Source organism: Elephas maximus, chromosome 27, assembly GCF_024166365.1.
Source record: "Elephas maximus indicus isolate mEleMax1 chromosome 27, mEleMax1 primary haplotype, whole genome shotgun sequence".
Taxonomy (NCBI): Eukaryota; Metazoa; Chordata; class Mammalia; order Proboscidea; family Elephantidae; genus Elephas; species Elephas maximus.
In genome coordinates, this window is record NC_064845.1 from 8,040,079 (window position 1) to 8,053,564 (window position 13,486).

A 13,486-nucleotide genomic window follows, 5' to 3' on the forward strand; every position below is an offset into this window, starting at 1 on the left:
ACTGTATCATGAAACCAGCCACAGATGACATACAAGAGAATGGGTATAGTCGTGCTCAAAAAATATGGCCATGCCCACAGGCCTTGTGGTAGAAGAATAATAGTCTCTTAGATCAGATCTAGCTTAGAAATCTAGAACGAGGCAGAGGTTGTTCTTTACCATGATCATTGAAAAGACAGCTTTTTTGGGGTGGTTGATCAAGGATACTTCCATGAAGTGACTGACGTCCAACCTAGTCTTAAAGAATAGGTAAGATTTTGACAACTGAGATTCAGAGGGTGGACAGGGCGCATTAGAAGCAGAAGAAAAGGAAAAAGAAAGCCACATAGGGTACATGTGGGAATCAGCCAGTAATGTGGAGCTGAGATGCATCATCACGTTTTATCTTCATCTGCTGCCATTCGAACAATGGAGCCCTGGTGGCAAGGTGGTTGAGAGCGCGGCAGCAGTTTGAATCCACTCCTTAAAAACCCTATGGGGGCAATTCTACTCTATCCTAAAGGGTTGCTATGAGTTGGGATCAACTCGATGGCAATAGGTTTTGTTTGTTTGTTTGTTTGTTTATTCAAACAATGACACCCTCCACCCTTCAGATTTCAGGTTATATAAAACAAACTAATTTTCTATTTTAGTAATTCTAAAAGTTCACATTTCTGTGTCCACTATCTCATGGTTTCTAGAGAAGGAAGATGCATCAGTTAGGCATGCATTTGGCTGTAAGTGAAAAGTTCACAGGACAGTGGCTTAAACAAGTAGGGGTTGATTTTCTCCTCTAACACGAAGCCCAGAGACAGATTGCTGGTGGTGTTCCAGTCGCTCAGCCATGCCTTCAGGGTATTCTGTCTTTCCTCTCTGCTGGATTCTGTTGTCATCTCTGTCATCCTTACCCTCTTCTTTGGTCTTCTCTGCATTGCATCAGAAAAGCTAGGAGTTCTTTTCCCAGATCCTCTTCCCTGTATGGTTCCAGGTTAGAGTTTGCCAATGAGAGATCAGTCAAGATTTGGAAGACAGAAGAGAGGTGGTTTCAGACAGAAGGAGGAGAATGAGCAGTTATAAGGTTTGCAGCGTTTTTTGACTGGTATAAGAACCACTCATTTTACTGCTGTGGATTAAACATTTGGTGGGAGCTTTTTTGGGAATTACTGAAAATTGTAGCAGTTTTCTAAAGCGCTTTTGAGAACTACCTGTTTTTGTTCTTTCAGGTTGAAGTTTTCAAAATCTACTTTCCTGATCCTGACTTTCAGGTAGCAGCTTCCCTGATCTTTGTTCCTTCTGTTCTTTTGACATTTGTATAAGTAATCATTCTGTATTAAACCCTAAGATAACCCTGTTTTCCTAATTGAACCCAGCAATAACACTCAACTGCCTTACTGTGTTGTTTTTCATTTTCCTGATTGTCGCCTCTACTATAAGATGGCTGCCGCAGCTCTAGACATCACTTTAGCAGTTAAGGCAGGAGGTCAAGAGATGCCAATCACATGTGTCCTTTTTTTTTTTTTTAAAGGGAAACAAAAATTCTCCCAGAAATACCCTTAGCAGACTTGCTCTTAGGTCTCATTGGCAAGAACTCACCAGCCCCACTTCCCATGATCACATTGTGAATTTCTCCTTTTCCAGGGCTACACACTTCACTTCTTTAGGCTTCCTGATAGCTCACATAAAACTCCTGAAATTGGGTTTCAGTGGCTCTGACTGGCCTGACTTCGATCGTGTACCAATTCCTGACCAAATGGCATGCCCAAGAGTCAGCCAGGACCCCACCCCCACAGAGCTTGAGTTGGGTAAATCCCACATAAAATTTGCTTGTGGGAAATCTGAGGTACTGTTACTGAACAGAGAAAGCAGGACTAGATCCTAGGGAACAAAAGATAATTCCCTACTACACCTAGGATGGAGAATTCCGACCAAGATGAAAGCAATCTGTGTGTAGTTATTTATGTTACACTGTTCATATCAGATGGAATAACACTAAAGAATTTAAAATTGGGAGAAAATGTAAAAGAAGTATTTTGAGGTGGTGGTAGTGGTAGTGGTGGGGACACCCTTCCTTGTTCACTTGTGGCTTGATTTAGACCTAATATCAATCCAGAGCAGAGATTGTAAAAGTTTTGCTATAAAGGATCAGATAGTGAGTATTTTAGGCCATCTGGTCTCAATTACTCAGCTCTGCCATTGGAGCATGGACGAAGCCTTAGCTGTGTGTAAATAAGTGGAGTAGCTATGTTCCAACAGAACTTTTTGTACACAAACAGATGGCAGGTCAGATCTGGTCCACGATGTAGTTTGCCGACTCTTGATCTAGAACATTCTTCATCTCTAAAGTGAAGTGACGTTGAGAGATGAGATTTTTCTGCCTGTGTTTGACAATTGGTTTTATTATTTAAAAAAAAATTTTTTAACTTAATTATATCAATAGAAAGTGTATTCATGGTGAAGACTCTGCCTCCTGCCCTGTCTCCTGACTGCCAAATTCCTTCCTCCTCCTCCTCCCTGTGTTGTTGTTGTGAGGTGCCACCAAGTCCGTTCCAACTCATAGCAACCCTATGTACGACAGAATGAAAACACTGCCCGGTCTCACACCATCCTCACGATCGTTGCCTTTTGAACCCAATGTTGCAGGCATTGGGTCAGTCTATCTCATCGAGGGTCTTCCTCTTTTTCACTGACCCTCTACTTTGCCAAGCATGATGTCCTCCTCCAGGGACTGGTACCTCCTGATAACATGTCCAAAGAACACGAGATGAAGTCTCACCATCCTCGCTTCTCAGGAGCATTCTGGCTGTATTTTTTTCAAAACAGATTTGTTTATTCTTCTGACAGTCTATGGTATATTCAATATTCTTTGTCAACACTATAATTCAAAGGCATCAATTCTTCAGCCTTCCTTATTCATTGTCCAGCTTTCCCATGCATACGGAGCAATTGAAAATACCATGGCTTTGGTCAGGCGCACCTTAGTCCTCAAAGTGACATCTTTACTTTTTAACACTTAAAAGAGGTCTTTTGCAGCACATTTGCCCAGTGCAGTACGTCATTTGATTTCTTGACTGCTGCTTCCATGGGCTTTGATTGTGGAGCCAAGTAAAATGAAATCCTTGACAACTTCAATCTTTTCTCCATTAATCATGATGTTACTCAGCTCTATAGGTAAGCATTTTTGTTATTTCCTCTTGTATCCTTTCAACACTCTTTATGGAAATGTAAACACATATGAACATATTTTCTTACTGTTCCATTCTTTTTATATACTCTGCACACTTCTCCCCATCTTGAGTATTTTCTTTTCTGAACACTTGTTTCTGAGATCTTCGTACACCAGCTCCTAAAGAACTCTTCATTCCTTTTTATGGCTGTATAATATCTCATGGGAGGGATGTACCATAATTATTTTAGTCAATAACCTATTGGTGAACATTTGGGCTTTTCCCAGTATTGTGCCTATTACAAACAATGTTACAATGAATAGACATAAAGAAGTAATTTTGCCCAAGTGCAAGGATATTGGTTGGAGAAATTACCATGAGTGAGATCTGATGAATACATCTATTTGTAATTTCGTATGGCGTTGTACCAGTTTACATTCCCCCAATGTGTGAGTGACCCATTTTCCCAGGGCTCACCAACAGAGTGTGTTAATGAACTGTTGGCTTTTTGCCAACCAGTGAGGCGCAAACTGGTAGCTTTCATTTGCATTTCGCTTATGAGTGAGGCTGAGGGTACTTGATTCTATATTTAACATTTAAGGCAGTCTTTAAACATCCTCAACGAGGCGAAATTACCATCACTGATTGTGTATCCTTAAGCATAATTACTGGAGAAGTACGCTCCTGTTACTGAAACCATTAACATGTAGAGTTGTATTTGCTAGTTGCTTGGAAAACGAGGTCATATATTAAATCGATGCAAATCTGTTCTGAAAAAACAAACCAAAAAAAGAACACAACTTCGCTACTGTTCAATTCAGCACATCCCCTAGATTATCTCTTCTAGATCACGGACTTTATGAAAGCACCTTTGAAGTAATGAAGTGATTTTTTCGTGGTGCATTAAGACATTCGGGTAGAAATTTTTTTAAGGTAAAGGAACTGTTAGCAAACAATGCCCTTGACAGAGAGGTAGTTGTTTGGCTTTGTTTTAATGACCTTCACTGTCATGAAGTTTTGTACCTCCCTGATTTGTAGCTAAACTGTCCGCTTCTTCCTGAGAGCCTTTATAGGAGAGGACATATAAATAGGTCAAGCTAATAAATAATATTTTCTTTCAGTGTTTTTCAATTACAATTGCTGTATTCTTAAGGAAATAACACGTACCTTATATTTTTTTAACCGAGCAGCCCCCGTGTCATTTTTATAAGCACTCTATGCCAGTTTTTTTTTTTACTTGTTGCTGACTGCAATTTCTATTTCTGATCACATGGAAACTTCATTTAAGGTAGGGATTATCAACTTAAATCAACAGAAACAAATGCAGTTTCTATCGTTTATTTTCCGATTAACGGGGAACTATCAAACTCAATCCATGACTTCTTGACTGTGGCTTATACCTTTATTATACAATTATGATTAAAAGTAACATTTTCAGAGTATTTTTATAAACATAAGCAGGTTTTAAGCAGGAGATTAAAGAAAATGAACAGAACAAAAGAAAATGATATAATTTACCTCTAATATGGGAGGAGAGGTAAATGAAGCTGAAATTCACTTCTTGAAATGTCACCAGACATGCGTGGTATATGCACGGGCATGCTGTGTCAGGACTGTTTCGCTTAATTTAGTCATTTTTGCGCTGTTATATGTGTGGACGTATTACTTACGTGGGTGCATTATTTAAAAAAATATGGCACAGTGATTCGGATGCAGTGATGTCACCTATCTCAAAACATTAAAAAAAAAATTAATCCGAGCAATCACAGAATCAATAACTGTGGTATATTTGAGAGATAATTTATTAAATTATGTTCTACTGTGGTGGACATCGCAACATAAATAAGTCAGAATGAAGTTCAGAGCAGAAGTGTATAAAATGCAAAAGTGTTATTATTTCATCCTACAGGTGTCAAGAAAACAGGAAACTTGCAACAGGGACTCTTTCTGGCTTAGCAAGAGAATAGGTATTGAGATAAGAGAATAAACAGTGAGCTTCAGAATTTGCGTATACACAAAATCTCCCCACTTCTTTTTATTGTAAACTGTTGATATCTTCAATGATTAATTTTAAATTTGGGTACAATAAATACTATACTGAAGAAATGCACCCCACTTAATAAAGAACAAATTTTACTGAGGAATTAGAGGGGATTTTTTTTGGTTATTAAATTAGTGACACATTGAAGAATGGAGACCGCATTAGCTGGAAGTTATAAAATAGAAGAGCACATTATAATTTTGATAATAACAACGAAATTAAAAGGAGCTGAGGAGATATATTAATTATAAAATTTCACCTAAGGCATTATAAACATATTTATGTTTGGGGTGTTAATTATACTTCCGATAGTGTAGACGTCTTAGGCTTTTTCAGTTTTCGAAGAACAGAGCTATGTGTGGGTTACTGGGTAATGAAGTTTATTGAAAGGACGCACAGAGGTGTAAGAGAGACAGGAATATGTCTCCACAGCTGCATGCACAGCCAGACCTTGTAGAAAACAGGAAGTTATTTTGGGACACACAGCAGCTGTGGTGGCTCAACAAAACCCTACTAGGTCAACGGTATGACACGTCACCTTCCCTGTCCCTCAGCAGCTCCAGTGCCCTGCCCGTCTGCTAACTCCACTACTCCGTCTTGGTTCCCAGGATGACTACATGCCTGCCTCTACCCTCTAACTCACTACTCACCCTCCTGGACTCCTTTTTGTGTTTCCTACGGCTCCTGATGCTTTGTGGCTTTTGCTTACTGCCCTCTCTCAAACATCTCCCTGCTTCTCACAAAAGCTTTGCGTGTCTTAGACCAGTTTCCTAGAAGCAGACCCTGAGATGAGGTTTCGTGTGATTTCTTAAGGTGAGTTATTAAGGAAGTACACACAGGAGACACAAGTAAGGGAGAGGGGGAAGCCGGTCAAGGAAGGAGAAGAAGCCGAGCAAGGACGCAATCTCAGGCAACGTTCATGGACGGTCCTTTAACCTGATCCTGCAGCGGGTGGTGGTGCTGGTGGGTGCTGGAGCTCAGGAGTCTAAGATATGCCTGAAAGCTGTCGCAGCTGGAGGCAAGGGACTGGGCATTTCTGTCCCCACACCTGTTAGTCACTGCTTAAGGGCAGTGGGGATGCACGAGCTTCTAGGCTCCCTGGTCAATGGAAGCAAAACTTGGGGAGGGGAGGCACACACAACAGTAAAGAGCGATCTGAGGAGAGCTGAGTGGAGCGCTGCTTCAGCATCCTTCTCAGTATGGTTTAAGCTCTAGCTCCCTAACAGCGAAGATTTGATATGGTCAAGAAGGTACCCTACAGGATGGGGTGCTCCTATGGGACTGTTGTGCTGGGTCGCTCAATAGAATACTGGACACCTGTGGGCCTTTGGACCAGGCATCTTTCTCTGGCCTAGTGAGTTGGGTGTTAGGGTCACATGTTATGGTGCATGGTCCTGGTCACCTGTGTGTAACAAGCCTCCAGTAGGTAATGATGACTCTGGCAGAAATGCTAGAGCTTCTTAGAAGTGGGTGGAGTAACTGGCCTGCCCCTTGCACGGTCTGTTCCAATACAGACTAATTTAATTTTAGTTTCTTTCTTTGTACCTAGATGCATACTTATTACTGTAACTTTTGTTTTGTTTTTATTTTCCATCAAGTGTGTCTCGAAAATGGAGTCCTTGGGTGGTACAGATGGGTAGATGCTCACCCGCCAAACTAAAGTTTGTCTGTTTGAATCCACCTAGAGGTGCCTCGGAAGAAAGACCAAAGATCTACTTCCAAAAAATCAGCCATTAAAAACCTCATGGAACACACAGTTCTACTCTGGCACACATGGGGTCGCCATGAATTGGATTTGACTCAATGGCAACTCAATTGATCTTGATCTCAGATATGATTTTTTGGACAAATAAGTTGTTCTAAATAGTAATTACTATTCATGTACCGTAAAGGGAACGTGTGCTTAATATTCTTTCTCATTTAGTTTCATTCTTCCAATAGTGTTTCTCATAATTAGACTCCAAATAGCCAAGGCATTTCTTAAAAATGCAGATTCTTGGGCCCTATACCCAGTACGTTTGGGGATGGCACCTGAGTCCTCATTTTCAATAAGTACCCAGATAAGCTGATTCATATCAGAGTTTGAGGGCCACTGCTTTACAGAGTGGGTAGTGTCCTTTTCTTTCACTGTCGAGGAAATAGAAGCTTTGAATAGTTAAGAAATATACCCTGGTGTGATACAGCATACACATAAGGTGTCTTAAAATTTCTTTTCCATGAAAATGTTTCATCAATGCTATCTTTGCAATGTGAAAGTTCACTAGTTTATAAAAATGTTTGCTTTCTCCTTGAAGCAGCAACGGGTTTGGTCTTGGTTTTGGAAGCGTATAAGATTCAATGAGATGAATTATACACAAGTTACTAACACATGTATCTCATTATTCTAAGGAACTCAGGAACCTTAAAAAGCACCCAGGATCCTCATACTTTGAATTCTTATTTTATCTATGTTCTAAAATATATTAACATATGACATAGACTTTATATTTAATTTTTATGTAAATATTTTACGTGTGAGCAATTTGAAAACCACAACCATAACATTTTTGGTTCTAAAGAATCTAGTTCAACCTATTATTTTATAGATAACAGAGAGGTCCAGAAATGTTCAGTTAACTGTTCAGATTATGCTGTTCTCATGGAAGATGGCAGAAACTCAAGAACCAAGCCAAATCATGCAAGTGTATTTAAAATCACTGTTTATGTAGTGTCAGCTGATATTTTATTGATAAAAAGTAAGTCATATGGCCAGCTCCAGCATCAGTGGGGTAGGGCTGTCTACTCCATCAAATCTTCTGGGAAGTACTGCAAGATCTCATGGCAAAGAACATGGGTGTACAGTATAATCCTATCTCAGGAGAATGATGAAAACAATAATCCAACTTACAAAAAATATCACTTTTGGTTTCTGATTATGAGAATATCGTTTATATACTGCCATGCAGCGATTTTACGAGCCGAAAGTGAGAATAAAGTCTACATGCTGCATACATTTTCTTTAAGATAAAGAAAGAGTATTAATTAAAAGTTCTCTATTTCTTGAGCTAGGCACTCATCTGTCAATCAGAGTTCAGTAGTTCTAATCTGCTGGCCACTCCACAGGAGGAAGGTGTGGTAGTCTGTGTCCAAAAAGATTATAGCCTTGGAAACCCTATGGGACAGTTCTACTCTGTCCTATAAGGTCACTATAGTCAGAATTGACTTGACTGCAATAGGTGTTTTTTATATTTCTTGAGTAAAATATATGTCTCCTCTGAAGAATGTCCGCCCTATTTAGATACAATGTTTTGTTTAAATGAGAGAAAAAGAAATACAGTCTGGTTGTAAAGTTGTCGTTTTGGAAAAAAAATTAACTATGCTAGGAGTTTTAATGCTTAGGGAGTGTAAGCCTAGGTTTGTTTACCTAATCATAGAACCAACTGTTAGATAAAAGTTGGATTGTGGAACTAGGAAGCAATAAAATAAAGAGGTCAGTCCAGAGTCCAGGAAGAACAGCAGAGAAAAAGCTTTGTAGAGATCCAGGAACAGGAAGGAATCCTATATAGACTCTTGTGACCACAATTCTATCCACATCTAGTCAGAATTGGGCACTTCTCTTTTGGGATGCCTAATCTTCACTTCTGAACAAGATCTCATTTCAAACTAGATTAAGCAAAATGATAATCTATCAGCTCACTGAAGTAAGAAGTCCATGGTTTGTTTTGATTTCAGGTGCAGCTTGATCAGGGGCTCAACCAATGCCACTAGAACCTCATTTCTACATCACAACCATCCAGCTGGTACCATTCACCTTTATGTTGGCTCCATTCCTACACAGGCTCTTCCCTTGTGTTTCAAGATGGCTACCACATCTTCCAAATATCTTAACATCTTATGTTCAAATGAGAAAAGAACAATATAACCTTTTTCTCTGGATTCTCATTGCAGGTTATTGGCTTTGAGAAGACAATGTGCCAATCTTTGAATCGATCACAGTGGCCAAGGAAATGAATTATGATAATTGGCTTAGCCTTGAGTCACGTGCTCCCTCTTTGATTCTGGATGAAGCACCACCTGAAGTATGTTGGTCGAGAATGGGGGAAGAGATCTCAGTCAACAAAAGGAAGGAGTGTAGATGCTGGGTGCTGAAACAAAAGATATTTATGTAATGTGTGCACTTTATGAGTTTGTATTTGTATATGTGTTGTTGGAAATATTCTTTAGCTGTTTTATTGTTATAAGCCATTTATAGGAATCCAATAATAGTCTCTGCTAAGAATATATCATTCATGTTCTGTATATATGTCACTTGAGCTGTTGTGTTACTTTTATGTAATGTAATACTGAATAATTGTAATAGCTTATATTTATTGGGCATCTCCTATTTACCTAGCACATCAAGCTTTCTCATTTAATTATCACAACACCTCTGCCAGGAAAGTATTATATTAGTACCTTAAAGAGAGACAATTGGCTCATCACACAAAAAAGAATGAAGTTGTACCCATCCATACCTCATGCCATGTATAAAAATTAACTTGAAATGGATTAATGAACTAAAAGTAACTAAATGTAAGAACTAAAACCATAAAACCCTTAGAACAAAACAAAGGGTTGCTTCAGCAGCTAGTTTTTGACAATGGCTTCTTAGATATGATACCAAAAGCACAAACGACAAAAGACAAAATAGATAAATAGTACTTTGTCAAAATTAAAAACTTTGGTGCATCAAAGGGCTCTATCAATAAAGTGAAGAGACAACCTACAGAATGGGAGAAAATATTTGGGAGCCATATATCTGATAACAGTTTAATGTTGACAATGTGTAAAGAACTCTTACAACTCAAAACAAAAAGACAAAACAACCCAATCAAAAAATAGGCAAAGGACTTCAAAAGATATTTCATAAAAGGAGGTACACAAATGGCCAACAGGCACATGAAAAGATGCTTAACATCTTTAGTCATTGTTGTGTGCTGTGGAGTTAATTCAGGTTCATGGCAACCCACATGACAGAGTAGATGAGCCCCATAGGGTTTTCTAGGTAATCTTTACAGAGGCAAATCTCCAGGTCTTTCTCCTGGAGAGCCACTGGTGGGTTGGAACTGCCAACCTTTCGGTTAGCAGCTGAGTGCTTAACCATTTGTCTCTATAACAAAAAACCAAACCCGGTGCTGTCAAGTTGATTCTGACTCATAGTGACCCTACAGGACAGAGTAGAACTGGCCCATAGAGTTTTCAAGGAGTACCTGGTGGATTCAAACTGCCAACCCTTTGGTTAGCAGCTGTAGCGCTTAACCACTATGCCATCAGGTTTCCTTTGACTCTATAGACAAGGATAAAAGTAAGGCATTTATTCAATTAATATTTATGTCCCTCTCAACTGGTTTGAATTCTTATTTTTGTGCACTTAACCATTTCGCCACTGGGGCTGCTTCATTAGTCATTAAACCTGTTGCCACTGAGTTGATTCCCACTCATAGCAACTCTGAAAGACAGAGTAGAACTGCCCCACAGGGTTCCCAAGGTTGTAACTTTTATGGAGGAGCCCCGGTGGTGCAGTGGTTAAATGCTGAGGTGCTAACTGAAAGGTTGGCAGTTCCAGCCCATTAGCAGCTCCGAGGAAGAAAGAAGTGACAGTCTGCTTCCATAAAGATTACAGCCTTGGAAACCCTATGGGGCAGTTTTGTCCTGTTCTACAGGGTCACCATGAATCAGAATTGAGCAGAGCTCCTCTCATTAGTCATTAGGGAAATGCAGATCAGAACCACTTCACCCCTGCTATGATGACTATTATCAGAAAAATGGAAAATAGCAACTATTGGTGAGGATATGAAGAATTTGGAAACTTCATCCATTTTTGGTGGGATTGTAAAATGGTGTAGTCAATGTGGAAAACAGTTCGGGTGGTGATTAAAAAAGTTAAACATAAAATTACTATATGACCCAGCAATTTCACTCCTAGTATGTATCCAAAATAATTGAAAGCAGGGGCTCAAACAGAATACTGTAAACCAATGTTCATGGCAGCATTATTCACGATAGCCAAAAGGTTGAAATAATAGATGAATGGATAAACAAAATATGGTATATACTTGTAATGAAATTTTATTCTGTAAAAAAGAGAAACGAAGTCCTGATACATGCTACAACATGGATGAACCCTGAGAACACTATGCTGGGTGAAATAGGTCAGACATGAAAGGACAAATATTGTCTGATTCCATTTACATCAAATATCCAGAACAGGTAAATGCATAGAAACCAAAGTTTATTAGTGGTTACCAGGAGCAGAAGGGAGGGGAAAAAGGGAAGTCATTCCTCACCCCCAAAACCGACTGCATCCTGTCGATTCCGACTCTTAGCAACCCTACAGGACAGAGTAGAACTGCCCCATAGTGTTTCCAAGGCTGTAATCTTTACAGAAGCAGACTGCCACATCTTTCTCCTCTGTCATCGTTTGGGGGGCACCGAACTTCCATTAAGAGTGATAGAAAGATTTAGAAATTAGTAGTAATGACGATTATACACCATGATGAACGTAATAAATATCGCCGAATTACACATGCTAAGTGGTTGAAATGGCAAATGTTTAGTTACATATATTTTACCGCAAATAGATAAGGAAACGAGACTAGGAGGGGTCAGATAACCTCTTCATGAATGCATAGAAAACCCGGTGAAACTTGCAGACTGTATTAGTCAGACAGTATCAGAAACAAATTAGCCCTTAATCCCAGGGGCTTAACGCAACTAAGGTTTCTTTCTCACTTATGGTTTATATCCAAGCGAGCTTTTAAGGGACTCTGTTTCATGCAGTCGCTCAGGGACCTAGCTGCATATTCTAGATCACGCATGTTAGCAGGTGAAGAGAGAGCTGTCGATCAACACACACACACAAAAAAAACAAAAAACAAACCTGTTGCCACCCAGTTGATTCCGACTCATAGCGACCCTGTAGGAGAGAGTAGAACCGCCCCATAGTTTCCAAGGAGCAGCTGGTGGATTCAAACTGTTGACATTTTGGTTAGCAGCAGAGCTCTTAACCACTGCGCCACCAAGGCTCTGGTGGGTCAACACACCGGCTCTTAAATTCTTCAGCCTGGAACTGGTCTGCATCACTTCCACTCAGAGCCCATTGGCCAGAACTTGTCACATGGCCTTAACTAATATCAAGAGAACTGGAGAATGCAGGTAAGCACTTGGCTATCCAGTGAGCAGCAAAAACCAGTACCGCCAACACAACCCCAGATCTTTCTGACTATGGAATATTCTGCTCGTTATACCCAAATTTCCACTTTCTACCTACCTTTTATTTTACTTTTTAAAGATTCCCCTTATCGGTAGGATACAATATAATGGTGACAGTAGTATAATGATTAAGGGCATGGATCTTAGAACCAAACTACTTAAATGTGTGTCCTTGTTCTTTATACTTGCTCTGTGCTTTTGGGTGAGTTACTCAACCTCTCTCTGCCTTAGTAAAAGGGGAATAATAATGATATTAAAAACAGTGTCTATATCACAGGATTACCTGGAACTGATGAGTCACTTGAAATTTAGCACAAGGACAGGGCTTAATACAGTCGGTGCTCAATAAATGTTGCAGCTGTTATTATGGAGCCACTTAGCTTTTCACTGAGAAAAACTGTTTTTCAGCTGCAAAATGTAACTTCAGCCAGGAAATCTGGAAACTTGTGTACTGGATCACAGAGGCAACCACACAAGAGGGAGTGACAGTGCAAATCTCATACCGCTATTGGAAAAACAACTCGAAGTTTATGTTCACTTGAAAGTGGTTTAGCAGTGTGGTCTTTATTGGCAAAGTGAGGATGTGTGTGTGTGTGTGTTTGTGTGCAAGGTGCCAAACTGTAAGGCAGCAAGCCGTTCGACAAGCCCCACGTGAAATTCAACCTTGGTAGTCTTGCTTCATGTATCATATACATAATACATACACATATATTTAGACTTGGTCTTGTATATTCATGAATCAAGAAGTAAAACCAAGGCTCAAAATATAGATTTTATTTAACTGACTTTCATTTCACACACATACACAAAAGAAATATTTCCAATCTCTCCTTGGCAACTCAGGCCTGAAAACATTCCAAAGAAGCCCGATACTTCTTGTACTCTGGTCTCTGAGGAACGTCGTGTCTCAGAGGCTTGTGTGGAATTAATGAGCATCGTTAGCTCTTCACTCCCCCCACCCCCAGTGGTGTAGGACTGAAAATAACCTACCAGCTATTTGCCTGACCTGCCACTGCAGCCTTCACCCTACTCCCAGTGTCCAGAGGACACACCCCACTCCCTTTTCCTTTCA